Genomic DNA, 8,147 nt, shown 5'->3' on the forward strand with positions numbered 1-8,147 from the left:
TGAGAGTAGTTGACACAGGTGTAATCAATTTAACTGGCTAGTCTTAAGAGAGCCAGAGTATCTTAAAGCTTGAGACAGAGTAAATAATTTAAAAGTTGAATGTAGATAGTCTAATTAATGTTGATAGACAGAGAGTTTAATGGATGTTGATAGACAGATTGTTTAATAGATGTTGATAGACAGTTTAATGGGTGGATGAGTGAATGGTCTGAAGAAGATGAATGGATAGAATGTTGGATGGAATGTGCCTTATATTCTTGTAGAATGGAGACACAGCTCTCTACTGAGAGTAGTGGATACAGATACAGGTGTAATCAATTTAACTGGCTAGTCTTAAGAGAGCCAGCCTGAGACAGAGTAGATTGTTTAAAAGTTCAATGTAGAGCGTCTAATTGATGTTGTTGATAGGCAGACTGTTTAGAATGGGTGGATGAGTGAATGGTTTGAAGAAGATGAATGGATATAAAGTTGGATGGAATTAGGAGGACTTATTTTGATACTGTTGTGCGCAGAGGATACAGGGGAACAGAATATGTAGTCTTCAGAGAGGAGCCTGAGAGAAACTGACAGTTGGTGCCCAGGTGGCTGACCAGCTGGGGTAACATTCTAATTGCTGCCGTGATGTCATAATGAGCAATGTTAAGTCTATGGGGGAAATGGTGATAGTTTTTAACTAATAGTTTAAAAAGTATAAAAGTTACAAAGTTGAAAAATATAAAGCACATATGGCATAAGCAAGACCTACGCAACAAAGTTTGAATGAAGTTTCTACGTTAAACGGTTGAAGCTGAATTGCGAGCGTTAGAAGAAGAAGTTTAATAATAATAATAAGAAGAATAGGAAGAACAGTACAGTGCATTTTCATGCACTGTAATAAAAAGCCTAGGAAGAACAGTACAGTGCATTTTCATGCACTGTAATAATAAGAAACCTAGGGAGAACAATATAGTGCATTTTCATGCACTATAATAATAAGAAGACTAGGAAGAACAGTACAGTGCATTTTCATGCACTGTAATAATAAGAAGACTAGGAAGAACAGTACAGTGCATTTTCATGCACTGTAATAAGAAGAATAGGAAGAACAGTACAGTGCATTTTCATGCACTGTAATAAGAAGAAGAAGCCTAGGAAGAACAGTACAGTGCATTTTCATGCACTGTAATTAGGCCATATGTGGTAGCAAATATACAATGATAATTTACAATAAAATAAAACTCTATCAAAGGGTAAATGTCCTGTAGAAGTGCACACACATAGCCTGGGTCTTCCCATGACGCCTTGTGCGCAATTTGCTTCACGCTGCTAAGGTAGCCTGGAAACTACCGCCCTAATTTTTGCCTCAGAAAGGGGACCAATCACAGAACAGGGGAGAAAGCAAGACGATGATAAGCTATGCACTGATGCATTTGATAGACATCCGTGATGCCCAATAAACAGATCTGGGCATTTTTTCAAATACGAGAAAATTAACGTCTCATTGAGAAGTGGTGGCGTTAGCCAGGCTAGCATACACATCTATAATCTACTGATGCACCTGACGGAGACCTGAGTGTTTGAAACATACTTATTAAATCACACTGGGACAGTGTGCTGATATCTTTGTATAAACAGGTCTGCCAAATGAATAGATTTAAATATCTTGTCTTTTTCTCTTTGCAACTATCAAATACATACAATAAACAGGGGTATATCAGATGGCCTACAAAATAGGCCCTTCTGCATTCAGTGATTTGCATGCAGTTATTTTAACACTGACCTTGGTCTAGTGTGATTTGAACATGTATGATATGTATGATGAGCTCATAATGAACCTGCACACTTTACAATTCCTATGGTTCGAAGACCGCTGACGATTTTTGCCCTGGGCCTCTCACATCCTCCATCCGTGCGCTGCACCTCACCGTCTGATCAGGACAGCTGAGCTGAGGACCATATGGCTACCAACCGCGGGCGATCGATACCAACTGCGGGAGTTGCTGCTGAGACTGCCGAGCTGCTGCCTGGACTGAGTCTGTCTGGATCGAGCAGCGCTAACGTTGGAGGCCAGGGACAACATGTTGCTAACCTGCAGGGTCGCTCTCGACTTCAGGCTGCTCGGTGCTTCTGCTGCTTGTGCCTCAGCTTCTGGTGCTCTCCAGACGGCCTGCCTGCGCTCTGCCTAGCGAATTCCGCCGTGTTGGTCTGATCAGCTACGGGACTGTGCAACATCTATTGCCCTGGGACCTTTCTCGGCCGTCTACTGATGCAGTCAATTTGGACTAAGTTGGCGTGGACTTTTCTCATTTTGTTTGCTTTTATTATTTATTTATTTGATTTGTGTTTGTTTGTCTGTCTTACATGTCTTGGTGTCACGGGTACGCTGGCGATTACGCCACTCCGTCCGGCATCTTGTGTTTTGTTATTTTGTGAATTTGTTTGTTGTGTTGTCATGGGTAGGCTACGCTGGCGACTACGCCACTCCGTTTCGGCACTGTCTCTGTGTGTAAAGCGCTTTGGGTTGCACTCAGTGCACATTAAATGCGCTATATAAATAAAAGTACCTTACCTTTACCTTACAATTGAACCAAATTAAACACAAATGATACAATACACCTGGACGAGGTCTGTGTCCTTTCTTTCCAGACATTGTAGGATTTCACCGTGGGATCATTTCAGCATTGAGAATCGGGATATTTACCGTATGGCAGGTGTTGTATTGATTATTGAAGTAATCATTTAGGTACCATGATAGCATTACATTAGACACAAACGCCACACACAACACTGGACAGGACAAGCCAGCCCAACTCAACATTAGACACAACAGCACAATTTGTTTCTGCTTCACTCCCATTTCAGTGATATAGGAATGGATTATGTCAAGAGTGCTAACAAGCAAAGCAGATTACTGAAACGTATTTGTCAAAGGTAAAACAAATGGTTAATAGGGTTGAATAAGGACATTAACTACCACCTTACCTCCCTCGCTCAGTTGCAGATGTGTTATTTCATCAGCGATGAAAGATAATAATTAATAATTCCTGAAGAACGCTTTCTCTCAGCTCAGTGGCCATACACATATTCCACGCTGACAGTGACCACGTGTCCACTGATAACGGCCTCACACATATCAAAGCTGCACTACAATCAGTGGACTTGGCAGAGTTTTGCCGTTTGGAAACTCAGCCCCCCTCCCTCCAAGGCCCACTTCACTCGCCCTGGCAAAGACAGGCTATGTGACAGGCAGGCAGAGAGGCAGTCATGTTCCCTACATTTAAACTTCATATTTGTTAATACACATTTGCATGTGTAATTATTCTGTGTAATCACCTGATACAAGAGAGGCACAATGGGAGGACTAGTGTATAGGGGAAAGATAATAACAGGAGTGGCTCAAGGTGACACAGTGACATAAGCAAATTCAATTCTACCTTCTCTGTGTGTATTATAAACTTTCTCACTCAATAATTAAAAATAAACAGATGATACAGATGATATAGGTTTTATGTTTACAGTATATTCATATATTTACCTGAAGACTCCGACACATACATTTTATTTCTTCTGCTATTGTTTGCATACTCTATGCTACTGTCTCACCATCTTATTTAGGGACCATCTGATCCTAACACATACAAACTTGCTTTGTTTTAATCCATGACTCAAACAAAATAGCATGGGGTGAAATGAGGTAAAGAAGCCCAGCCTGTCACCTGTACTGATACGAAGGCACATAATGGAAACAAGCCATATCTCAACATTTGCTATTTTTGATCTGTGTCCCTGGCCTTTAGCTTATCCAACAAGTGATGAAAGTTCTTATATCACCAACTAAGGTATAAAAAGAGGGTGGTTACTGACTCAGTCTCAGACACAACTGCTACTACTGCTACTACTGCTACTACTGCTACTACTATTAGTGCTGTGTTAGAGGGACAGGGTGATGTTTGAGATGAGGGTCGTCATCCCACTGCTGGTGCTGCTGTTCTCCATGTGTGGAGCTCAGACTCAGAGCACCCAGACTGAAGTTCAGACAGAGAGCCAGAGCACTGGGGCTGCTGCTGCTGCAGTTACTGAGCAAGTAGATATATCTGCAGAGCTCAGGGAACTCAGAGACATGGTGGTGGAGCTGAGAGTGCTGCTGACTGTCACACAGAATGAACTGAGTAAAATGACTGAGACTGATAATGATGCAGCTGGGGTCACTATGCAGCTGGACAACGCTGCACTTGAGGACAGGGTGTATAACCTTGAAATCACAGTGGACGAGCAGAGAACGACAGTGATACAGCTGAAAACGACACTGAGTTTCACGCAAGACGAGCTACAGAGCACCAAAACAATGCTGGTTGATACGGAGAGTAGGCTGTCTGCTAGTGAAACTGAATTGGAAAACCTGAAGAATGAAACTGTAGCACAAAACAAGAACTTGACCACCATGGTGACTGAAGTGAAGAGCTTGACGATGGAAAATGCAGCACAAGAGACCAGACTGGCTGCCAGTGAGACTGAGGTGGAGAACCTGAGGACTAAGGTGGATAACCTGAATATGGAAGTGAAGAACTTGAAGATGGAAACTGCAGCACAAGAGACCAGACTAGCTGCCAGTGAGACTGCAATTGAGAACCTTCAGATAGAAAATGTAAAACAAAACAAGAACTTGACCACACAAGAGACCAGACTGTCTGCCAGTGAAATTGATATAGAGAACCTGAAGATAGAAAACGTAGCACAAGAGGAAGAGCTGACTGCAGTGAAGACCAGACTGGCAGCCAGTGAGACTGATATAAAGAACCTGAAGACGGAAACTGAAGCACAAGGCATCGATGTCACCGCCATGAAGACTGAGGTGGAGAACCTGAAGATGGAAACTGCGGTGCAAAACAATAACTTGACCACAATGGTGACTGAAGTGATGAACCTGACGATGCAAAATGCAGCACAAGAGGCAGAGCTGATGGTAGTGAAGACCAGACTGGCTGCCAGTGAGACTGCAATTGAGAACCTGAAGACGGACACTGAAGCACAAGATATCGATGTCACCACCATGAAGACTCAGGTGGAGGACCTTAAGATGGAAACTGCAGCACAAGAGGCAGAGCTGTCGGCAGTGAAGACCAGACTGGCAGCTACTGAGACTGATGTAGAGGACCTGAAGATAGAAAACTTAGTACAAGAGGAAGCCATGACGGCAGTGAAGACCAAACTGGCAGCTACTGAGACTGAGGTGGAGGACCTGAAGATAGAAACTGCAGCACAAGGCATAGATGTCACCACCATGAAGACTGAGGTGGAAAAGCTAAAGACAGAAAATACAGAACAAGACACCAGACTGTCTGTAAGTGAGACTGCAATTGAGAACCAGAAAATGGAAACTGCAGCACAAGAGGTAGAGCTGACGGCAGTGAAGACCAGACTGACAGCTACTGAGACTGATGTAGAGGACCTGAAGACAGAAACTGCAGCACAAGATATAGATGTCACCACCATGAAGACTGAGGTGGAAAAACTGAAGACAGAAAATGCAGAACAAGACACCAGACTGTCTGCCAGTGAAATTGATATAGAGGACCTGAAGATAGAGAATGCAGCACAAAACAAGAGCTTGACCACCATGAAAACTGAAGTGATGAACCTGAAGACGGAAACTGAAGAACAATACATCAGACTGTCTGTAAGTGAGACTGCGATTGAGAACCTAAAGATGGAAACTGCAGCACAAGAGGCAGAGCTGTCGGCAGTGAAGACCAGACTGGCAGCTACTGAGACTGATGTAGAGGACCTGAAGATAGAAAACTTAGTACAAGAGGAAGCCATGACGGCAGTGAAGACCAAACTGGCAGCTACTGAGACTGAGGTGGAGGACCTGAAGATAGACAACATAGCACAAGGGAAAGAACTGACGGCAGTGAAGACAATACTGTCTGCCAGTGAGACTGATATAGAGAACCTGAAAATGGAAACTGCAGCACAACACGTAGACATGACCACCATGAAGACTGAGGTGGAGAACCTGAAGATGGAAACTGCAGCACAAGACACCAGACTGTCTGCCAGTGAAATTGATATAGAGGACCTGAAGATAGAGAATGCAGCACAAAACAAGAACTTGACCACCATGAAAACTGAAGTGATGATCCTGAAGACAGAAACTGAAGAACAATACATCAGACTGTCTGTAAGTGAGACTGCGATTGAGAACCTGAAGACGGAAACTGCAGCACAAGAGGCAGAGCTGTCGGCAGTGAAGACCAGACTGGCAGCTACTGAGACTGATGTGGAGGACCTGAAGATAGAAAACTTAGTACAAGAGGAAGCCATGACGGCAGTGAAGACCAAACTGGCAGCTACTGAGACTGAGGTGGAGGACCTGAAGATAGACAACATAGCACAAGGGAAAGATCTGACAGCAGTGAAGACAAGACTGGCAGCCAGTGAGACTGATATAGAGAACCTGAAGATAGAAACGGAAGCACAAGATATAGATGTCACCACCATGAAGACTGAGGTGGAGAAAATGAAGACGGAAACTGCAGAACAAGAGACCAGACTGTCTGTAAGTGAAATTGATATAGAGGACCTGAAGATAGAGAATGCAGCACAAAACAAGAGCTTGACCACACAAGGGACCAGACTGTCTGCCAGTGAGACTGATATAGAGAACCTGATGACTGAGGTGGATAACCTGAATATGGAGATGAAGAACCTGACAATGGAAGCTGCAGCACAAGAGATCAGACTGTCTGCCAGTGAGACCACGATTGAGAACTTGAAAATGGAAACTGCAGCACAACACGTAGACATGACCACCATGAAGACTGAGGTCGAGGACCTGAAGATGGAAACTGCAGCACAAGACACCAGACTGTCTGCCAGTGAAATTGATATAGAGGACCTGAAGATAGAGAATGCAGCACAAAACAAGAGCTTGACCACCTTGAAGACTGAAGTGATGAACCTGACAATAGACAATGCAGCACAACACGCAGACTTGAAGAGTGAAGTGATGAACCTGACGATGGAAACTGCAGCACAAGAGACCAGACTGGCTGCCAGTGAGACTGATATAGAGAACTTGAAGAATGAGACTGCAGCACAAGAGGCAGAGCTGACAGCAGTGAAGACCAGACTGACAGCTACTGAGACTGAAGTAGAAAATCTGGAGAAGGAGATCGCACGTAAGGTGGCATTCTCAGCAGCCCTGGGGAATTCAGGATACATAGAGTCTGGGAGTACTGAATTGAACTTGGTCTTCACTAAAATCATCACCAATGTTGGTCAGGCCTACAGCAGCAAAACAGGCTTCTTCACAGCTCCAGTCAAGGGAGTCTACTACTTCAGATTCACTGTCATGGATCACCTAACCTCACATGTGATGAGGATCATGATGTTTAAGAATGGAGAGCAGGTCATGTATCTAATGGAATATGATACAGATGGACACGTTGCCTATCTATCGGGTGGTGTGACTCTGCAGCTGGAGGTGGGAGATGTAGTTAACATGCAAATCCCTGCAAACCACAGGGTCTATGATAACAATAATAACCAAAGCACCTTCAGTGGCTTCCTGCTCTTTCCTCTCTGAAAGCAACGTACAACTGTTTTAACCCTGTTGAATGTGCATCAACATTGTGAGCAATTAAATCACTTTTAAACCGCACTTCTTTGTATTGTCGTTAATCTTCATAATTTTTAGAAATATTGAGTCATATAAAATCAACAAATATGTTCCTCACCTGGTTGTCGTAGGCAAACTCTATTCCAATTCGACCAGCCACCATACCTTAAGGACCTCCACAGAGTCAAATGAACCATTCCCCAACATATATTCCTCCTGGTCTTCTATATAGCCAGTTTTGCTGAACCCATCATAGTCCTTGGGCCAAGGACCAAAAATATAGCATACCGGTACCATCTGGTAAGGGAAATTCTAGCTGTGTTTTTTGTTTATACCTACACATCCCTAGTTTATGTTTTGATATGATAGACCTCTGCAATTGGTAGCTTTTTAGTGGTTATTATCCCTCTAAAATAAAATCGCATTTTAGACACCTGGTGCATATCCTGGTTGAACCCATGGTTAAGACACTTGTCAGCGTTGTATAACATTGAATGTGGTATCATCTTAAAGAGTACATCCTAAGCTTTCATTCAAGCACATTGGT

This window comes from Sardina pilchardus, chromosome 4, assembly GCF_963854185.1.
Source record: "Sardina pilchardus chromosome 4, fSarPil1.1, whole genome shotgun sequence".
In the NCBI taxonomy this organism is placed as follows: Eukaryota; Metazoa; Chordata; class Actinopteri; order Clupeiformes; family Clupeidae; genus Sardina; species Sardina pilchardus.